Below are 22,873 nucleotides of genomic sequence, written 5' to 3' on the forward strand. Positions count from 1 at the left end.
GGATTCCTGAGATTTTGTTGGTCAAAGGTCAGTGCAACTAAGCATGATGGAAGTCTAACAACATCTGGGCTTCCTGGGTTGGGAACTCATGTTCCATGAGTTTAGTGTTGCAGAATATGGTTCTTCTTAGTTCTTTAGGAATATATGCATATGCTTTGCATCCAAATACTCTAATATACTTTAAGTTAGGTTTTGTCTCATTCCACAGTTCAAAGGATGTTACTCCTTTAGTTTTAGTTGGAAATCTATTCTGCAAATTAGTTGCAGTCATTACAGCTTCTCCCCAATATTTGTTTTCCAGACCTGAGTCAAGAAGCATACTTATAGACATCAAAGTTCTGTTCTTTCTCTCTGATATTCCATTTTTTGCTAGAGTCCAAGGTATTGTTCTCTCATGTTTAATTCCTTGTTCTTTTAGGTTTTGCTCAATAATTAGAGTTCAATAGGGACTTCATCCTAGCCTCCATCCTGGAATACCACTTTCCTGGAGCATCCTAAGTCTTAATAGCCAACTACACATGACATTACTAAACTCACTGCAATAATGTCAGGGCTACTTTCTTTTGTAAATAACACACACAAGAGGGAGATCTGATCCAGACTGAGACCCTGGCAGGAGGGTTTGCAGAACTGCAACATCGATGTTTATTGAACTTTTTTTCATGTAAATTAGTGCCCACAAGATATGGATTAAGACCACATGGGGATCAGGACCACATTGGGGGCAAAGTGTTACAGCCTTCAACCCCCTCGCTACAGTCCTCATCTGAATTGGGCTCATGCACACAAAAGAAAATAGCCTGTTCTGCTTTCAGTGATGTTATTAATGCCATTTATGGGTTGATCCTTACTTTATGACAAGCAATTCTGCCTTTTAACTAGCAGGTGGAAGCAAATATGATGTGCTGAGAATCTTAAATCTTGACCTGAGAAACAGAATCCTTTAATGCTCTACAAATATATTAGGAGACTAGATAATTTGTTGTAAACTTGCATAGTCTTGCTATACTGCAGTCAAACCTTTGAGAACACTTTCATTGTTATTTCCCCCTCTACAAACCATCCAGCCCATGATGTGGGGGAGGGGATGTCAGTGTGAAGCCAGCTAATTCCTGCCCTGCTGAGTCAGGGAAGGTGGCAGCAAAAGCAGTGCAGAATCCGGATGATCATGGATAGAGCCAAGAGGATTCCAGTAGATCAGGGCCAGAGACTGGACAAAATCTAGGCAGCTGGAGTAGAGCCTGGCAGAATCCAATTGACTTTTTGGACTCCTAGTCTTAGACCACTGACTGGTTGGCATCTCTAGTTATCTTGGTTCCAGTTCTTTAGCTGTGTAGAAAACTCTCTGTTCAGAAACCCACACTGAAGACACCAGGACCCCACTGAAGTCCATCACTATTTCAAGACAAAAGGGAACATTCATCTATCATGTTCATCATGTTCAAATGAGCTGATCATGTGGTTTTGTCAAGCATGAAGCCTTCCCCTCCAAACATGAGTCATGACAAGCATCAGTATCCTGCAACTCTGGAAATGAGAAAGTGGTATATGATTTTACATCATGGTTCTTTCTTCTAACTTTCACCCTATGACTTTAAGCATATGCTCTTTTTTGAAAATAGTCATTAACCTTTCACATGATGTATAACTAGCTTTATCACTCTGGAAAAAGAAAATCCCACTCTGAGTTTTGAAAAGACGACCCATTGGGAAACACACAAATGGTAAACTATACCAAAGGACACAAAAAGGCCCATAAAACATCAGTAGGGTTATAAAGGTCTATGGATTTTAATTGCTGTGTGCCATTGGGCCTTTACAAAGCAATCAAGCAGGCAATCTCCAAAGACAGCCCTGCCATAATACATTTAACAATAGAGTTCTCACCCCATCAGCAGAGTAGGGTTTACGAAGGTCCCAATAGCAATTAATGACCTTGCGCGCTGAGAGAAAAAGGCAAAATTACTTAAATTGGCTGCCCTTTTTTGATGCACAATGTAAGTGAAAGATGCATAAATTCAGAAGAAGGAATGCAAAAGTTTTGATGGAGGAGAAAAAATTTTAGTGCTCTGTCGGTGCACATTTGCAGACGGTCCAGAAATCCATTCTTCTCTGCTAGCAAGAAAAGGAAGTTAATACATGCTTAGTTATCTAAAACAGTGCTTTACCAGCAACTGTGGGGAGAGGAGAGGAGGCCTTCACTATTGTGGAGCAATAATGTGATATTTCAACTGGAGAACTTTATTCTGCTTGATTGCCAGTCAGAGCATTCCATCTTAATGATGTTGAGGTCGATTTGAAGCAGCAAACATAATCAGCAACAACAGAAGTATAGTTAAGTGGACAATCTAGTTAATTCTGTTGAATCATAGCCAGAAAGTTTGTCTTGCTTATATGAGTTTTCCTTCTGATTGCATTTACATGCTGAATTTTGCTGATCCGTTACAGGGACACAAATGGAGTACAAGAACCCAGAGAGCCCTAGATACAAGGAGGGAAGCACATAAAACAGTAATGAGTACCTAGAGGTATCCTCTGCATTTTAAGGAGGAGCAGAAGAAGTAATTAAAGCAGGACAAGAGCTGAAGTTAGGACATTTCAAATTAAAGTGTAAGATCCTGGGACAGTGGTGTTCAACCTTAGCATGCTCCAAGTAACAAGATAGATTTGTGTACATAGCACAGTGCATGTTTTATTTTTAAAATATATGAACAGTGTTTGTTGTCAAACAATCATGATATAGAGCAGGTTAAATGTGTTAAAATTTGGCGGGGGGTCATATTTCAGGATTCTGGGCGGAAGACCTCCCAAATTAGATATGCTGCTGCACAGAGAAGTGTATCAGCAACTCTCAACTTCCACAGGCAGCAAGGAGGGATGTTCATTCCAGCTGCCATCAACTTATTCAAGGCAAAGTCGATAGCTCAAATGTTATATGGGGCACAGCTTGGATCCTATGTTAACTATTCCCTCCTGGAGCAGGTCCAAGCCAGGTTCTTAAGAACATTATTTGTGACTCCCAAGTGTATTCCTAATGCCACTCTGAGACTGGAAGCGGGTGTTATCTCGATAGAGGCCAGAGTTTGGTATGTAATACTAATAAACTGGGCGACAATCAACTTAATGCCTCTGGCCTCCTTCCCTTGTTATTATTGGATAGGCACTGCTCGAGCTGGTGGGAGAACTGTGTAGGGAAACTCCATACCTACGGTCTTTCCCCTGAGGCAGCCCTCTCTGTGGGATTAGTCAGGGCCAAATAACTTATTAAGCAAAGGATCTGGGATATTGAGTTTCAGAATGACCTGTCGAGCACATCTAGGTCATTCCACCTGCTCAGTGGTGGGATGAGGACTCACCCAGCAAATTATCTATATCTCCTCACCTTCCCTAAACAGAGATATTGCCCCTGTAACAACCATAGTATCCTTCTGGACCGCCTCTTGAGTATAGGGATTGGAGGCAATGTTTTGGAGTGGGTTCCGTCCTTTCTTGGAGGAAGGGTCCAGATGGTAGTGCTGGGAGACTACTACTCAGCTCCATGGCCATTGGCCTGTGGAGTCCCGCAGGGTTCGGTTTTATCCCCTATGCTGTTTAGCATCTACATAAAACCTCTGGGAGAGGACTTGGACTGAGTTGTCAGCAATATGCAGATGACAATCAGCTCTATCTCTCCTTTTCACCTGATGCTAGGGAAGCAGTGGACATCCTGAATCGGGGCTGGAGGCAGTGGATGTGGTTGGATGTGGGCTACAAAACTGAGACTGAATCTGGGCAAGATGTGGATACTGTTCGTCAGTAGGAGAGCCAGTCTGGATGAGGAGATTCTACCAGTTCTGGATGGGGTTGCACTCCCCTTGAAAGAGCAAGTGCACAGCTTGGGGGTACTGCTAGACCTGGCTCTGCTTTTGGAAGCCCAGGTGAAGATGGTGGCCAGGGGTGACTTTGCACAGCTTCAGCTAGTGTGCCAACTGTGTCCCTGTCTTGAGAAGGCAGATCTGGCCACTGTTACCCACACCTTGGTTACATCATGCTGGATTAGTGTAATGTGCTGTCCGTGGGGCTGCCCCTGAAGAATATTCAGAAACTGCAGCTAGTGCAAAATGCGGCAACTAGGATGTTATCCAGAGCTGCCCACTAGGATCATATTACCCCCATTTTGAAAGAGCTACATTGGCTGCCAATCTATTTCTGGGTCCAATTCAAGGTGCTGGTTTTGACCTTTAAAGCCCTAAATGGTTTGCACCCTGGATACCTGAAGGATTGCCTGCTCCCAAGGGTTTCTGCCTGCTTGACGAGGTCATCAGAGGGGGCCCTGCTCTGTGTGCCAACAATGAGGGAGGCTCGCCTGTCTTGTACATGGGACAGGGCCTTCTCAGTCATTGCCCCCAAACTTTGGAATGCTCTCCCGGTGAGCCTCTGCTCACCAGTCTCCATCACAGTTTTTAGGAAGTAAGTAAAATCTTGGCTTTTTACCCAGGCTTTTAAATGAGTGTTTTGTTTGCTGCTGCTGCTGCTTTGTATATTGTGGTTATATTGTACATTTTTACAGTATATACTTTTAATTAGATTTGTATTTTTATATTTCATTTTAATTCTTATTGTGTATTTTTAATGGTTTTATATTGTTGAATATCTTGTAAACTGCCTTGAGATTATTTTAATGAAAGGTGGTATAGAAATAAATAAATAAATAAATAAATAAATAAATAAATAAGCAGATGGTTTCAAAGAACCCAAGACCACCAGCTCCTGAGGGCCCTCCAGCTTCACCCCTCCCTATTTTCTTCATTATCTCCCTCACTCCGAGCGGTCACCGGGGAGAGGGGCAAACACAGGCCACCTCTCCCCTAGCTATGTCCCTGATTCAGAGTGTGACCTTCCTGCTTCAACCTGAGTGGGATCTAAAATTAACTGATTAATTCAGATGGCCAGAGCTTAGACCCCTGCTAACTAGGCAAAAAGGCACCTTTTAATGTGGTGATTCTCTTTATTTAGCAGGGGGAGAGTAACTTGCCCTATCCACCCCCAGCACAGTACCTCCAAGTGACTGTTGCTGGTGTCTATTTTATGTTTTTGGTTTTTGTTTTGTTTTTTAGATTGTGAGTCCTTTGGGCACAGAGATCAATCTTATTTATTTATTATTTTTCTATGTAAACCGCCATGAGCCATTTTTGGAAGGGTGCTATAGAAAACAATCAATCAATCAATCAATCAATCAATTAATAATAGATGTGGCAAATTAGGCAGTTTGCACTCTTGGCCATGTGTCACTCTTCAGATTTTTTAAAAAAAGACTTCTTCTCGTGCAATGAAATTATTAGGAGTTTTGATGGTTTAGATTTTTTTTTAAAAAATCTTACATTTTTACAAGTAGAATATACTTCCACAAAGTTCTCTTGCTTTGTGTTAGTCCAGCATTTCTTCATAGACACCTAATGTCTTTTCCATTTTCCCCTCCGCTCCTTTTTGAATACTCTGATATTTTCTTGTTATATTCCCCTGTATCTTCAGGCTGTGATTTCCTTTCCTAACAATTTTTGTTCCACAAGCTTTTTGATTTCTACTTTAAGCCAGGGACTTCTAACTCCAGGTCCAAATAATGCACTTATCTCAGATCCCAGTTTCATACCCCAGGCTGTTTATTGATGGATTTACCAACTTTCAAAATAGTAATAGCATATTTTTGAACCCAAGAGTAATTTAGGAGGCTTGAAGAAATCATTCTGAGATTTCTCTGCCCGCCCCCCTTCACATGACTAAAATTACTCATCTTGACTCAATTTAAGGTTGGGAGGACATACTAGCTGTAGGAAACTGGCAATGTATTTTGAAAATATGTAGCATATGAAGATTTTCTCATGAATTCAGCACATGAAATTTTACCTAAATGAACTTTAAATTAGCAATATTAAATTGGGGGTGGGTAATCACTTAATTATTATCCTGTAGAAGTCACTGACTGACATGATGAGAAAAATTACTTAAAGTAGTCCCATTAAAATTATAAGAGCAAGTTATACAATGTCTAACATGTTCTTTTCATTTCAGTTGGACTACTTTAAGTAATTTTCCTAATGTCAGCCAATATTTTAATGAACATTTTGTGTGCAATGTAAAAAAATGAATTGCATAGTTGTTTTGATGCTCATCGATGAAGTCATATTTGTACAAATGCAATTTTTAAAATCCTGTACTTAACATTTAAATGTCTCCATTTCAACTCCATTTTAAAGATGTCCATACTATGCATATTTACCTAGGAGTAAATCTATCAGAATTTAGTGGGACCTTTTTCAGAGTAGATATGCTTACTAGGGAGTAAGTCTGTAAAAAAACACAACACATTTGCATCTCTCTCATCCTCCAGGGAGTCCAGAATGGTATACATAGTTATGTTTATCCTCATAACAACCATATGATGTGGGTTCGTCTAAGACATAAGTGACTGGCCCAGAGTCATCTAATGAGTTTCATGGCTGAACAGGAATTTGAACTCAAGTCTCCCAGGTTCTAGTCCAACACTCTAACCACACTGGCTCTCAATGAACCTAGATAGAGTTACTTCAGAGAAAACATACATAGGAGTGTGTCTCACAGGAATCTTATGTTCCCAAAGTTATTACAAGGAAGAAGAAAAATGGCATGCATATAGATAGATAGATAGATAGATAGATAGATAGATAGATAGATAGATAGATAAAGTTATAGTTATAGTTATAGTTATAGTTATATTTTAAAAATTAAATTTTAAATTTAAACTATTTTAAAAATTCAGGACCATTCAGAAATGCATGCCATGTGCACAACTGTGTTTATTAATTTTGAGTGAAGAGCTCTTGTATGGAAATAGACATTGTAGCTACATGAACTGAATGATACAGACTCAGATTAACTGTGAAAGGAAATAAAAAGTAAAGTTAATTAAACCCATAAAACAGCATAAAATAGTATACCTCATTATCAGCAGAACCAGGAGAGTAATGGTCATCTATGGGACCATTTACCAGTTATTTGTGTAAGTCAGTGTGGTATTACTTCCCTTTACAGAAGCCATTTTATCTGGCTTTCAGCACTCCAAGTTTATCTACAACTTTTTTAAATACTGTCTTAATCAAGTTTTCTACATAGCACAGGCATTCAGCAGCTATTCCTAAATAGAGAAGCTCTGATGCTGCTGGAAGGGCAGGTTTAGGGCTAGGGTAACTGACATTCTGTTGCCTGAATAAGAGAGCCATCTCAGGGGCAGGGGCATTCATTGGTAAAGGTCACAATCTCCTGCAACTGCATCCGAATAAGTGGCTGAGTCTGGCTGAATGCTGAGGAGGCACGCTTTGGATCGTGTCCCACACCTCATGTGTGTGTGGGGGGGGGGCGGGAAGAGATTCAATTTCTTTTTCACTATAAGGGAGGTGGGAACTAGGGGTGTACATGGAACCAGCTAGTCCATTTCAGTTCAAGTCTGAAATGCATCCAAACCGGACCAGTTCATTCGGGCACCCACTCAAACCCCCCTGTTCAGTTTGGTCCAGGGGGTTCATTAGCTTGATTCCCCCTTTACATTCATGCCAGGCCATGCAGAGGCCCATTGTGCAGGTGCAGAAGCCTCCAAAATGGCCAGTTCACCGGAGAGAAAGGCCAAAAACCAGCTGAAGAATGCCTGAACAACCGATTTGTGGACTAAGGGAGTCCAGCAGTGGAAGGGGGAACCTCCACTGAAACATACACACCCCGGCTGCCTCAGACAACTCACTGGGAGGGGGTAAGTTTTTTGTTTTTAAAAAAATTTTAAACCCATGAACCTTTGCGGGGGTTTGGTCTGGGGTCGGACCAAGTAGGGAGTGGTTCGATTTGACCCCAAACAATCAAACTGAACTGGTTCGACATTGAACCTGTTTGCACATCCCTAGTGGGAACAAGAGAAAGAAAGCCAGGGAATTCAAGCAGCTGCTTAAACTCTACTTCTTCTCAGTCCTTGGGCTTTGCTGTCATTGGGGTTTTACAAGCAAAATGTGCACACACACCCATGCCCTGCATGATCACCACCTAACTGAGATTTCCAATAAAAGCACTTGCAAAACATTTAGTCTGGTCCATCACTGAGTGGAATTTGGTCAAACTAATTCAAGCAGGCTTGATTTCCCCCACCCTTTGCAGCCTTATCCTACCACCAGCACCACCAGCACCACCACCCAAACTTTTCCAGGGGATTTGTGGGTCAAAGGAATCCCAACTGTATAAAACTCTCCAAGGGAGGTGAAAAGCTTTTAAGTGGAGTTCACACTAGCTGCCGCCCGCCAACCACCCAAATATGGGGGGGAGCATCCCAGACAGGACAAGCATTTCCCCCCAAAATTACAGGATGTTCTGGCCAATCCAGGATTCTTGGCAACCCTATTTAGGATGGTGGCCCAAGTGGCACCTGCCAACAGTGCAGAGCTTTAGGGGTACCATTGTGTTCCCTTTAAGCCACTAGTCCCCACTGCCCCCCACACAGCAATTTTTAGCATGCAGCCAGCTTCACAGTCTTGCCCTGCACTGTAACAGCTGCTACAATGCCTTTTCGTGGACCTGCCCCCACAACTGCATTTTCCCTGCCACTGCTGCATTGGATCTTGCTGCAGCCAGACTGGGAAAATAATCTCCCTCATGAAAGTGAGAGAACTGATTCTCCCTCTCTGGATGTGACAAAAGCAAGAGCATGAGCCAAGCCATTGGTCCAAGCCACCTTCTCTTCTAGGCACGATGCCGCAGAAGAGCTCAGCCCCAGAGTGCAGAGCAGCAGTCAAATCAGGCACTACACATCAACTGCCCAGGGTTTGGAAGTCATGTCAGGAAAAGCGTAACATTCACTTTCACTTTCCTCCATGGGAAATTGCTGAGCGCCTCACAGCAAATAAGACATGGGCGCTGGACCAGGGGGTGCTTGCAGAGTGGGGTGGACTCCATCTGCTCAGATACTGAGCAGCGACCTCTTTCCAATGGGGGGTTGAGCCCCACAACTTGTGAAACCATCCAAGACGATGGCACTCCTGAGTATATACAGAGGACACTGGGAGGAAGGGAAGCCAAAGTGCAGGTCACCTTGATCATGAATTTGCAAAGGATAGATGATAAGGGGGAGGGAAGGGGGAGAGAGAGGTACATTGATCCTGATCCAATGGTCCGTGCAACACTTTCATGCTGGATTCATGTGTGCAGAGTATTGACCGAACATAGGAACATTGGAAGCTGCCATATACTGAGTCAGACCATAGGTCCATCTAGCTCAGTATTGTCTACACAGACTGGCAGTGGCTTCTCCAAGGTTGCAGGCAGGAATCTCTCTCAGCTCTATCTTGGAGATGCTGCCAGGGAGGGAACTTGAAACCTTCTGCTCTTCCCAGAGCGGCTCCGTCCCCTGAGGGGAATATCTTACATTGCTCACACATCAAGTCTCCCATTCATATGCAACCAGGGAGGACCCTGCTTAGCTGAGGGGACAAGTCATGCTTGCTACCACAAGACTAGCTCTCCTCTAGTCCTCGGTTCTGGACTCACAGCTGCTAAACCTGAAAATGATCCTTCCACCCATCAAAGCGCTTTGGATCCCCTCTTTCTCTCCCTCTTGAATTCCCATTTTGCACTCATCATTAGGAGATCATACCCACAGATGGCAAATAAATAGGGATAGGGCCGGGGGCATAGCAAGGTTGAAGTGGGCCCTGGGCCCACTTAAAAAAAATATGAGTGAGTAGCCCTATGTTTAATTTCTATGTATGTCATTAATGTTATTTCTGAGTTTAAGTTACTAAAACATTTTTAACATTTTAATAAAATGTACTGAATGAAGCAAACAATAAAGACAAATAAAATTTATTGTTTTTAACTAAAAAGAAAAATTATATTTAAAAAATGGGAGGGGGCGCCAGAGCAAAATGGGCCAAGGGTGCCACAACCCCTGGCCTAGAGGCAGCAGCAGTTCTCTACTTTATCCCCACCATCATCCTTATTTAGCCAAATACTTGAAAAGGAAGTTCTATATGCCCCTTGTTTTTAATCTCATATACGTATGCTCATTTCCCCTTTTTCCTTGCCAGATGTTCCTAAACACTATACCTATAAACAGTTAATATTCCATTCACGAGAGGTATAGGATGCTTCCACCATTTTCACCAATCAGCCTATTAAAATGTAACTGCAGGGGCCAGCCTTCAGTGATCTTGAAACCACTTGTTTACAGCACTGTACTGTTAGGGTGTAGTGAACTCCATCATACAGTCATTTATATTGGAGAACAGGACACAACTTTAAACCAAATGCAATATATCATGTTGACATAACAAATGTGGACATTAATTAAAGAGCAGCAGAATCCAGCAGAGAAGTTTGCCCTCCATCTGCTTGACCTCAGGTAATAACCATATTCCTTTAACCAGAACTGACAGATTTTCTTGTATTTCTTTGGACTCACTAAAGTTGCCACCCTTGGTACTGTATAAATAACCATATGTGTGACATCACATAGAACAGGTAGGCTACAATTATCTAATATTTTGTTTTGTTTCCCCCTTTTTAATTAGTCTCTTTCTAACACTGTTTGCCATTTAATATAGGCACGGCACACTTTACCTTTTACCATCCCCTCCCATGTACACAGTTTTCACAGGGGAGTGTATTGGAGTGGGTCCCCATTGGCATTCTACATCCCTTTTTTGCCCCCTCCATGATCTCCCCTTTTTTCCATTGGCTGGGGTGCATTGGGTCAGGTTCACTGTAATGCATGTAATTCAAGTCATTTAAATAACAGATCCATCCATGTCTTTCATAGCCCAATATCCATCAGCCCCTCCTCCAGTGCTGCATGCATCCGCCACACTTACCATGGGGTGGTGAGAGAGGGCCCCATAATGCCCTATGGCAGTGATCTTCACTAAATTTGCAAAACTTAATAAAGTGGGTTTGGAAGTGGGTTTTTGACCCACTTTGGCCAAAATACCCGCCAAAAACAAACAACCCCCCCCCCATCCTTCAATGTGAGAGTCATTTCCCACCACACTGACCTCTGCACAATGCTGCACATTTCCTGACTGGGTCTTTATTTCTGTATTTAATGGATATATAGACCACTTCAACCTGCATCTCTAGGTGTTTTACACAATGTACAATGTTAAAACCATTAATAATGTTTTGGGGGGTGGGGGACAATTCAGTGTAAAACCAGTTATAAATTTACAATCTAATTAGAAGTTTAGTTGAACATATGTTTTGCAAGGGCTTTTAAAAAGCTGTCAAAGGTGGCCGAGCTCTTATTTCAATTTCTTTAAAGAGTCTGAGTCCTGTCAATCCTCAGTACCATTTTGAAAGTGTTGTGTATGCTCTGTCAGGCCTATAATAGGGGGCTTCTGTTGTTTCACTTTAAGAAGCTGTTGCCTGCCTGTAGGGAGCTCTCTGTTAATAAAGAAAGTTAATGAGGATCTTGTCCACTTTGTGTATGATCCACGGACTTGACAGGGGTGGCGAGGATTGGATCCTCCTGGGATGGCAGTACTGCTGTTTTCTGCACTGGACAAATCCACAAGTGAGTAGCTGTTGTTGGTCATTTAGGCCCAGAGGTCTTGCAGAGGACTAGGCCCAACAAGGTCTTTTTGCAGTCAGTTAAAGGAAGGGCCCTTTGTAGGCAATGAAGACAGGTGTGTGAGGCAGCCTCTTAACAGCCTCATGGAATAAATAGTTATGGGTTCCTAAAGGGAAAGAGCTGACCAATTTGATGATTCTGTGGACTGGGCCTAGCGCTGCCATATTCTGGCTTTCCGAATCCAGGTGCCTAATTTGCATATTATGTAAATTGACTTGAAAATAGTTTTTGAGCAGAATGGTGAATGCACATTTTGCTCCATAACTCCTACAAGGGCTAGAGCTTAGCTCCCCCCCCCCTTTTTTTAAATGAAAGCTGGAATCCAGGCAAATCCAGGTGTGCTAAGCAAACTGGATGAGATGCTTAAAATCTGGGTGAAACCCGGAATTTTTTTTGGCGGGGGGCATGACAAGTCTAACTAGGCCACATATGTTGAGTGCCTAGAACAATATACTCCAGTGTACTCTATGATACTCCAGAGGAAAAGAAGGTACCAGCATTATTAACCTATATGGCAGGTCAAAACATACTGCTTGCTTCACAGTTTGACATATCCAGATAAGCCACGCCTTAGTCCTTTGCTGAACTTGTGAAGTTGCTAGAAGACTATTTTTCACTTAAGCCCTTGGAGATTGCTGGAAGTTTTTGCTTTCACAAAAGGAATCAACAAGTGGGAGAAACCATCGTGGCTTATGCTACTGCATTACAGAGACTAGCAGAATCCTGTAACTTTGAACACACCTTGCAAATGGCTCTGCAAGATCAGCGTGTTTGTGGTCTCAGAGATGGAAGCATTCAGAAATGCCTCCTGACATCATCTGACCTTCAAAAAAGCCTTAGAAATAGTCTCATCCATGGACGTGGCTACCCATGAGTCACAGGAGTTACAAGCTGTGAGCATGAATAAGCCTCCCAATCATCATGACTTGGAATCAAAAGGGCAAAATGGAACCCAAGGGAAAATACAAGCTGAGACATAAGACTGTTAACTGCTGCCTCCAAAATGTGACGTGCTGGCAGTGTGGAGAAAAGGAGTATGTACAATCAGTGTGTTGGTCTGCCACATTACATAGGAGCAATAGTAAGGCCCAACAACATTGCAGCAACAGTGCTGTACAGCAGCGTCGGAGCCAGGGGCGTGGCCAGGAGAGAGGGGGCCATGTTCATCCTTCTCTCTGGCGGCCCCCCAGAGTGAGAGAGATAATGAAGAAAATATGGAGGGGTGGAGCTGCTGGGGGCCCGTGTTCTTTGAACCCTTTTGTTCAATTATAGCTACACCCCTGGTCGGAGCAGTTATCGAGGCATACAGGTACTGGAGGGCAGTGATGACAGCAGTGAAGAAGAGTTAACTGCTTTAAGTATTGCGTGTGTACAGACTGCCTATTTTCAAGATGAGGATATAGAGCCCATATGGCTATCTCCGCCCCGCCACCACAATAGAGAGCAAAGAACTTCAGACAGAACTAGACAACGGCTTGGCTGTGTCTGTTATTCTCCAGAAAGTGTATGAAAAGAAATTCAACAATATACACATGCATTCAGCAGTCATCAAACTAAATGCATGTTCTTCAAAGACTCTGTCTCATACTGTGGACATGTTGCTGCAGAAGGACTACACAAATCACCTAAAAAAATAAAAGCTGTATTAGGAGCAGTGCATCCAGAAAATGTCTCACAGGTTTAATCATTTATTGTTTTTTAACTATTACCACAAATTCCTGCCTAATTTGGCAACTGTACTTTACTACTTGAATTAATTGCTTCTGAAGGGAAGGCATTGGGAATGCTCTGAACAATGTGAACAGGCATTTGAAGAGGCCAAGTGAATTGTTATGTTGGAACAAGGTGTTTCCAAAGCCCAAGTAACCTGTTACATCGGAACAACGTCACTACAATCCTGTGATGCCTCCACGTATAGACTTGGAGCTGTTATCTCCCATGTCATGCCTGATGGCACGGAACCACCCATAGCTTTTACCTCCACATCATTAAGTCTGGCAGAGCACAACTATGCTTACATAGATCAAGAAACTTTTGCCTTAATCTGGGGAGTTAAAAAATTTGGACATTATTTTTATGGCAGGAATTTCACCTTGGTTTCAGAACACAACCCCCTGCTGTCTGTTTCTTATCCTATGAAGGGTATTATAGAAATGGCAGTGGCCCGTATTTAGCATTGGGCATTGTTTTTGGGAGCTCATACATATGATGTTAAATTCAAAGGAATGGCTCAACATTGCAATGAGGCTGGCCTGTCACGACTGCCATTGCAGGATGTACAGGAAGACAGCAACCACTGAGACATGCTGAGACATGTAGAAGTGTTCAATATGACACAAATGAATGTCTTACCAATCACATAATCAGAGCTACATTGAGAAACAGTCCAGGATTGTGTACTGGCAGAAGTTTATGATGCTACCTTAAGAAGTTGGAAGGTGAATCCTGGAGAACGCTTGAAGTCTTTTTTTCACTGAAAACATTAAATTACGGCTTCCCATGTCTCTTTGATGTGGGGTTATAGAGTAATAATTCCTACAAAATTACAACCCCAACTACTGGAGAAATTACATGTTGGACACCTTGGTGTGGTTAACATGAAGGCTTTGGCCAGAAGTTATGGCTGGTGGCCAGATACTGACGGCCAAATTGAACAGTTAGCTAAAGACTTCTCTGGTTGCCAGAGGGTTCAGAATATGCTGGGTTTGGCACCCCTTCACCCACAGAATTGGCCCAGACACCATAGGAATGCATTCATTTGGACTTTGCAGGGCCCTTCCTGGGTACCAATTTTTTGGTGGTGGTGTATGGCTCTTCCCAATAGCCTGGGGTATTTTATTTGTCATTCACAACTTCTGCAAATACTATCCACATTCTCCTGGAACTGGATTGCCTGTACATCTGGTCACAGACAATGGGCCACAATTTGTACAGACTTCCAAACCTTTCTAAAGCAAAATAGGATCAAGCATGTGACTTCTGCTCCTTATCACCCAGCTATGAATGGATTGGTAGAATGCTTCATCCAAACTATATAGCATGCATTGCAAGCTACATCAGACCAAGCAGGCTCTTTATCTGTTAAACTGGCTGATTGTCTATTGGCATATAGGGATGCTATACATAGTTCAACAAACAACACCTGCCAGTTTGTTTCTGGGTTACAACCTCTGATCTTGTTTGGAAATTTTGAAGCCTGACCTGCATAGAGATGTTATCAGCCAACCAACAAACCAGATAAAGCAATGGTTCCAGGTTGCAGGAACTGTGCGTAGACTTATCTGTTTTTGTTCGGGTCTACAGTGGTAAAGATAAGTGGGTTCCAGGAACTGTGTTCTTATGATGTCTCAGTTGCACCTGATGTCATCTGACATGGCCACATTGAAAAGATCTGAGGTTCCTTTTCAACACAAAACTGTACACCACCACTGTCACCACTGATTCCACAGGCACCATACTTGATACTCGAGAGCCAATGTTCCCTCCTATTCTGGCCATGAAATGACCAGGAATTCCTTCAGCCAATTTGTGTAGACTCACACCCCTCCCTTGAGGGTTCAGCTGAAATCTCAATGGTACTGCCCCAGCATTATCCTGTTCGCATGAGAAAACTGCCTGACAGACTCAACCTTTAGATATATTCTTTCCTGTTCTCAATTCCAATGTATTGTTCTGCATTTTAGGTCTTTATTATTTTTTGGTGGTGGTGGGGGAATGTTGTGTATGCTCTGTCAAGCCAAGCTTTTAGGGGGCTTCTGTTGTTGTTTCACTTTAAGAAGAAAAGCTAAGTTCTAAGTCTAAACCAGACTCAAACCGGAACAGGCATGTTTGGTTTTGGCACCCCGAATAGAACCCCATCTCAGCTCAAATTCGTAAGTATATATATAAACTTACTGCTGGGTTTGGCAACCTCAGGTGTGTTGCCATGACCATGGGGGGGGGTGTCCTCCAGCAGTTCCCCCTTCCCCCACCGACATCCCTTTGGTCTTCTATGAGCTGGTTCAGCCCATTTTGAGGCTGTTTTGGCCCTCTTTGTGGCTGTGGTGGCCACTTTGGAGGCTGCTGCACATGCTCCCTGGCCATTTGCATAGCCGGGTCCTGAAGCTACTAGGTAGATGACTAGAGCGCAAGTGGAAGAACACTCGGTGCTAATCTGATTGGGCACAACACAGCACATTTGAAGATCTGTGCGGTGAAGTGGTTCTTTTCTGTCTGCATTGCTTTTGCAAATTCATGTCCAGCAGTTGTCTAGGGTTATGAGGGGGCTAGTATGTACCCCCTCCCCCTTGAATTTAAACTTGGAGCCATTGGTTACTCACTGTGGTGTTTTTAATGACTTTTTTGCAAATAACATATCTCAAGCTGGATTGCACAGTTATTGCAGAGTCTACTGTGGAGGTGTCCAGCAACTCCTCTTATGGGATTAGATTGGATCACTTTCAGTGTGTGGCACCTGAAGATGTGGACAAACTGCTTCAGACTGTGCATCCTACAACCTGTTCTCTTGACCCTTGCCCAATTTGGATTATCTCACCTGCTAATAATATTATCAAAGAAGGTCTGGTAAATATAAATGCTTCTCTGAGGGAGGGCAGGATGCCTCCCTTTCTTAAGGAGGTTATTATTAGACCACTTTTGAATAAATTTGCATTGGATCCCTCAAAGTGAACAAATTACAGACCTGTTTCTAATCTTCCATGGTTGGGCAAGGTGATTGAGCAGGTGATGGCCTCTCAGCTCCAGGCAGTTTTGGGTGATGCAGATTATCTAGACCCATTTCAAACCAGCTTTCAAGAGGGCTTTGGGGTTGAGACTGCCTTGGTCAGCTTAATGGATGATCTCCAACTGGCTATTGGCAGATGCAGTGTGACTCCACTGATCCTTTTGGATCTCTCTGTGGCTTTCAATACCATCAACCATGGTATCCTTCTGGACCGCCTGGGGGAGGTGGGATTGGGTGGCACTGTCTTAGTGGCTCTGCTCCTACCTCTCTGGCAGATTCCAGATGGTGTCACTTGGAGACTGTTGTTCCGCTAAGCGAGAAGTGTGGAGTTCCACAAGGCTCCATACTGTCTCCAATGCTCTTTAACATCTAAATGAAACCACTGGGAGAGATCATCAGGAGGTTTGGTGCATGCTGTTATCAATATGTTGATCGCACCCAGATCTACTTTTCCATGTTGAGCTCATCAGGAAATGGCATATCTTCCCTAAATGCCTGCCTGGAGGCGGTAATGGGCTGGATGAGGGATAAAAAACTGAAATTGAATTCAAATAAGACAGAGATACTGACTGTGGAGGGCCGGGACACAAGAGATGGTTTAGATTTACCTGTTCTGCATGTGGTTACACTTCCTTTGAAAGATTAGGTATTTATTATTATTTATTATTATTTATTTATTTATTAAAAATTTATACCACCCTTTCAAAAGGCTCAGGGCGGTTTACGTTAAAACACCATTAAAATCAATTAACAATTAAAACAAAAATTATAAAACTGCATAAAATAATTAACAATTAAAACATAAAACACCAATTAAATAGCCAAAACTATTTAAAAACAAGTTTTAAAAAGCTGAGAAGGCTTGGTTGAAGAGATATGTTTTCAGAAGTTTCTTTAAAATTGCCAGAGATGGGGAGGCTCGTATCTTAGTAGGGAGTGCATTCCGCAATCTTGGGGCAGCAGCTGAGACGGCCCGTCTCTGTGTCGCCACCAAACAAGTTGGCGGCAACTTGAGACGGACCTCCTCAAGTGACCTCAATGGGCAGTGGGGCACATAGCTTGGGAGTACTCCTGGACCCAAAGCTCTTGGTTGGTACAGAATGCGGCAGCCAGATTGGTCTCTGGGACAACACGAAGGGACTAGGGATGTGCACGAACCAGCAGATGGCCGGTTCAACAGCTGGGGGTGGGGGCTACCTTTAAGGAACAAGGATGAAGCTCTCCCGCACCACCATCACACTTCCCCTGCTGGCGCTGTGATGAAAATCGCTGGCACAGGGCGGCAGCATACCTTCTTGCCACCCCAGTCAGCATCAGACCATTAGTGGCTGGTGTGCGTGCATGACGTGCATACGCGCACCAGCCACTTCCGGTCTGACACTGACCGGGGTGGGAAGAGAGTATGCTGCTGCCCCGCACCAGCTATTTTTGTCACAGCGACAGCAGGGGAAGTGCAGTGGTGGTGGTGGGACCACCCTCCCTGCTCCTTAAAGGTAACCCCCCCACCAACCCACTCACCCCACTTTCAAACCAGCTGAACCGCTGGACTAGTTCAGAGGGCCCTAAAAAAGGCCTATGAACTGATTCATGCACATCCCTAGAAGGGATCACATAACATCGATTTAAAAAGACTGCACTGTCTCCTGATATGTTTCCGGGTGAAATACAAAGTGTACGTTATTACCTATAAAGCCCTTAACAGCTTGGGGCCAAGGTTTTTAAGAGAGCGCCTTCTTTGTCACAAACCCTGCCACCTGTTATGACCTTCTGGTGAAGAAGGATCTTAGTCTGTGACTTTTTATATTGTGTTAAATTTTGTACACCGCCTAGAGATATATACACATCAGGCAGTATAAAAATATGATAAATAAAAATAAGGTAAATAATAAATTTACCTCTAGCATTGCCTTACCAAAGCTCAAGGCCATAAAGGAAGTCATCCCTGTTGGAGGAAGAATTTTTCATAAACCCACTTTCTTTTGCATTTTTTCACTTAAAGTGTAGCAGTTTGATTGCCCTCCCAGAGGGCTCTGAAAGGTCTTTCTGCAGGAAAAATATAATAGAGGGTACCAAGTGGTTTGTTCTGTGTCAGATGGAATTAATTACAATATTGTAATGTGCTAATGGCTTGAACACAAGTGGACCTTTTGATGCCAAGCATCATCACCAGAGTTTTCTGTACCATACACTGTCAACCCCTCCCCCGCCCCAACAACAAAAAAACTCCGGACACTGTCTTTATATTTATAATTGGACTGTTATACGGAAAATATTCATTGGATGGTAGACAATGAAAGCTTTTTAGGGAGTCTACCACACAAGCAAAAGGAATAAAATTGACACTTTGATATTTCATATACACGCAGTAATGGGAAAATGAAATACTTCTATTTTTTATAACACTGATGGAAGTAAATAGATCTTTTATATTTCTTAAATGGATTTTTACCAAATATCACACTGGGGATTTTTCACTTCAGTGATTTGAAATCTGGAAGGTGAATACCTTGTCAGTTTCTCAAATTTGAGTTTCCCAAAATTGGGAGTATGTCTTCAAAATCTAATGCCATGGTTATTTAATATTGGGAAGGGTTAATATCAGTAACTATTACTAAATTTTCCAGAACTATAGGATTTTCTCAAGAACTGCAGGTACACTCATTTTGTATGTACTATTTTTAATCACTTGTCACCAAAGAAATGGTAGTGGGGATTTTCCGTACTGCAGAACTAATGGCTTCAATAAGAGAACATATATATGAGTACATGTATAATTATTAATATGATTACAAATTCACTGTATATATCATTATTAGTAGCAACGTTATTAGTGTAGTACAATAAAAGTGTGCATGTTTCATCTGAAACAACAGCATGTCAGAGAATATGCAAGGTTATACTTCACTAGTGATGTAGACAAATCCCCTGGAGGCTTTCTGTGTTGTCACAATAAAGCATGCAAAACTTCTCTGATCAGAGTCAAATCCTTTGGTATGACTTATTTGTTTTTCTTCTTCCTTGGGATGGTAGCTTCCCTGGAAGAAAGTATTCCTTCTCTTTATCCATGTGCCTTTAGTTGACCCACATGACCACAGTAGAGTCTGAAAGTTCATGGTCATAAATCCAAATATTACAAACACAGAGGAAAATTCATGAGAAAGGACTGAACTCCTTGCCACCCTTGTGCAAAGGGAGAGGGCTGACAGAGAGACATGGTTTTCCTTCCCCCTTTATTTACTTCCTCTTCCTCCCTTTCTCCCAATGATCATTGCAAATAAGAAAAGAAATACACATGGGTTAATACCATGTGCCTCCAAATAATTTTTACTTATATATTGTTTTACTTATATATAATTTTTACTTTTATATTGTTTACTTATATATTGTACTTTTAAAGCACCTAAAGCAAATAGACCCTGTTGTAGGATAAAGAAGAAGAAGAAAAACTAGCATCTGGTAGCTATACCTAACAACTAGCTGCTATTTGATGCACTGAATCGCCAGCATCATTTGTGCCATGATGAAGCTATGACACTATCATAGTCTAGAACAGGCCTGCTCAGCTTTGGCCCTCCTGCAGATGTTGGCCTACAATTCCCATAATCCCTGGCTATTGGCTGCTGTGGCTGAGAATTATGGGAGTTGTAGTCCAAAAACAGCTGGCAGGGCTAAGTTGAGCAGGCCTGGTCTAGAGGTAAAGGTAAAGTGTGCTGTCAAGTTGATTTTGACTCCTGGTGCCCATAGAGCCCTGTGGTTTTCTTTGGTAGAATACAGGAGGGGTTTACCATTGCTTCCTCCTGTGCAGAATGAGATGATGCCTTTCAGCATCTTCCTATACCACTGCTGCCTGATATAGGTGTTCCCCATAGTCTGGGAAACATACCAGCAGGGATTCGAACCGGCAACCTTCTGCTTGGGCAGAGAACATATTCAGGAACACTGCAATTTGTCACTGCTGACTAGTATTTTAAAACCACTACGAAGGTGACAAGGTCCTTTAACTATCTGAATTGGTGTAACTTCTATTAGACATATTTCAAAGGTTTCAGTATTCAAATCAAGGTGTTGCTTTGTCCCAGTTGTGTTCCCTTTATTTATTTTTGCGGAGGTGGCGGGAAGGGTGTGTGTGTGGCCCACTAGGGCAGTTCTGACAACTTCAGTTGTGTATCCTTTTATTAACTTAAAGTGGGCACTGCCAAGGAGTTACAATAAATGCATTTTGGAAATTCACTCTGCTTGAACCTTAGAACTGGGGTTCCCACCCTTTGGTCCCCAGATGTTGTTGGACTACAAATTCCATCATGCCCAGCCACAGTGGGGCATGATGGGAATTGTAGTCCAACAACATCTGGGGGCCCAAGGGTGGGAATCCCTGCCTTAGAAGATCATGTGTAGAGAGATGTACACTAAGTGGTTTCAAAGTGCTATTAAAAACCTAAGTATGTGCACATGCTTACTTTTGTGGTAGCACGAATAGGGCCAGAGAGTCTCAAAGTGTGAGCATTCCAAGAGGGGATGGGAAGTGGCTTGGAAACATGTAAGATCCTCCCCAATTCCTCCCAGCCCCATTTTCATTCGGAGCTTCCTTGGCCAATATTTACCACCCACACTAATTATATTACATTTTGACCACCCACCATTTGCTGTAGCCAAAGGAGGCCCAGCCTCCAATTATTCACAGGATTTGGGCTACCTGGAGTCTCCCATGCACACAACATGCTCCATTCTATTCGCCTGTCTCTGGCATGAACATAAGGAACAACCATGCATTATGTTTCTTGTCCATGCTTGCCATCCTGAAATATACATACTGTGCCAGCCAGAATCAACTTTAGTGACTGCTGTGAGCTGAAGAAGAAAAAACACCCCCACATAAGAATAGAAGTTACTGCCAGCCAATAACCAGTGTGTATTGCTTCATGAGGTGCAGCTGAGATAAGTACTTGTGCTTTTCATGAAAGAATGCTTTCTTTTCATATGAACCTGCCTTATAATGGGTCAGACCTTTGGTCCATCTAGCTCAGCCCTGGCTGAAATCTTGACTCCCAAAGTGAGAACACATACAGTGGTAGGGTTGCCATATTCAAGCTTCCCTGATCTGCATATTATGTAAATTACATGGCAGCTAATTTGCATTTTTAAAATTTATTTCTATGACAGATTTGTATACTTTCCCCTCCTTCTCTGCCCTCCCATGTGATCAGATCCAGAGTAAAATCCGGGCAGCGCATTTGAAATCTGTGTAAATCCGGGTGGAAATTAGCAGCCAGGTGGAGGAGCCAAGATCCAGGGGCTACCCTAAATTCTGGAGAACATGGCAGCCCTACACAGTGGAAAGTTGCTCCGAATGCAGCTGGACAGTTCTCCATTTCTGCACACACATGTGGGATGGGGATGGGATGGGATTGCAAGTTTCATCAATTTTTCCTGCCTCCAGAAGTCCAGTCCCCAGGGACCTATTTCTGGGAGACATCAAATGCTTCGGGAGGCAGAGAAAATCAGCAAAATGTGCTTATCCCCACCCCACCCCCCAAATGCATACTGCAGAAGTGAAGAAGCCTCTACCTGCAAGGACAGAGCCTCTTGCTACATCTTTGCTTCCTTCGGATGCCAGCTACTGACTAGCAGCAGCTCCTCAGGGGCCCAGACAGAAATATCTTTCCCAGTCCTACCTGGAGGTGTCTGGTATTGAACCTGGGATCTTCTGCATGCAAAGCACGTGCTTAACCTCTGAACTGTGTTCCCTTCTATTGCATTTTAGCCCAGACATGAAATGGTGCAAAATCCCACATTTGGCAAAGTTTTAAGCTCTCTGCTGTTGACTGTTGAGATGCTATTTCTTGCTTAATTGAAAGATCAGCCTTCCCAGTATCACTTGGTGCTAAATATTCAACACTACACCAGAAGCAATGGAAAAGTGCCTCAGAAGGAAGTCGACCCTCAGGTTATTCCTTTGAGGCCATTTGCGGAGCAATTTTTACCCACGTTGAGTGAATCTACCCTAAAGATCTAGAAATTTCCCTCATAGAGGGGAAGAAAGCAACATTTTCCCCACTGTTCCTCTGCTGCTTATTACCATGGTCAGTCTCTTCTTTTCAGCTTCACAGAGGTGGATGGGTGGACCTGACCGCTTAGGAAAGGACAGATCACACACTTTTAAATTGCTCTGGTTTACACTGTAATGTGGTTGCTAATGTCTTCCTTACATTCATCACAAGATCTATGCACTTTCCAAAACCCTCTACAATATAAATCATGAAATCTTCCTGGAATCAAAAGAGAAATAAGATCCCATATCTGTATGTTTTGGTGCAACAATACATAGGAAATTAAAACATTCTTTTTGTTGCTGGAATTGGCAGAGGAACAGACAGCATTTTTCTTGGTCTGGAACAAGGATGTCAATACCAGTTAAAATATTCCCTCTCCCCCACCCCCCCATTGCTGCTGCTTCTGCCTGTCTCCTTATAAAGATTATGCTTATGCTTAGTAAATGAAGAAAGGAATTAGTGATGCTCCTCTCATTTCCTGTCTTC

The 22,873-nt window shown here is 42.8% G+C and overlaps 1 long non-coding RNA gene across 2 annotated transcripts in view; it reads left to right on the top strand.

Annotated features, from left to right (window-relative positions):
• LOC128346170 (uncharacterized) overlaps nt 1–22,873 on the top strand; it is a 49,251-nt gene that overhangs the window by 25,968 nt on the left and 410 nt on the right. The window contains exon 1 of one of the 2 annotated variants that reach the window (XR_008316818.1): nt 11,358–11,557. The exons of the other annotated variant lie outside the window; for it this stretch is intronic. This is a non-coding gene — a long non-coding RNA (uncharacterized LOC128346170). Of the gene's footprint in view, nt 1–11,357; nt 11,558–22,873 lie in introns of those variants that run through there. 2 annotated transcript variants of the gene reach the window in all.

The sequence above is a fragment of the Hemicordylus capensis genome, chromosome 2 (genome assembly GCF_027244095.1).
Source record: "Hemicordylus capensis ecotype Gifberg chromosome 2, rHemCap1.1.pri, whole genome shotgun sequence".
Lineage (NCBI taxonomy): Eukaryota > Metazoa > Chordata > Lepidosauria > Squamata > Cordylidae > Hemicordylus > Hemicordylus capensis.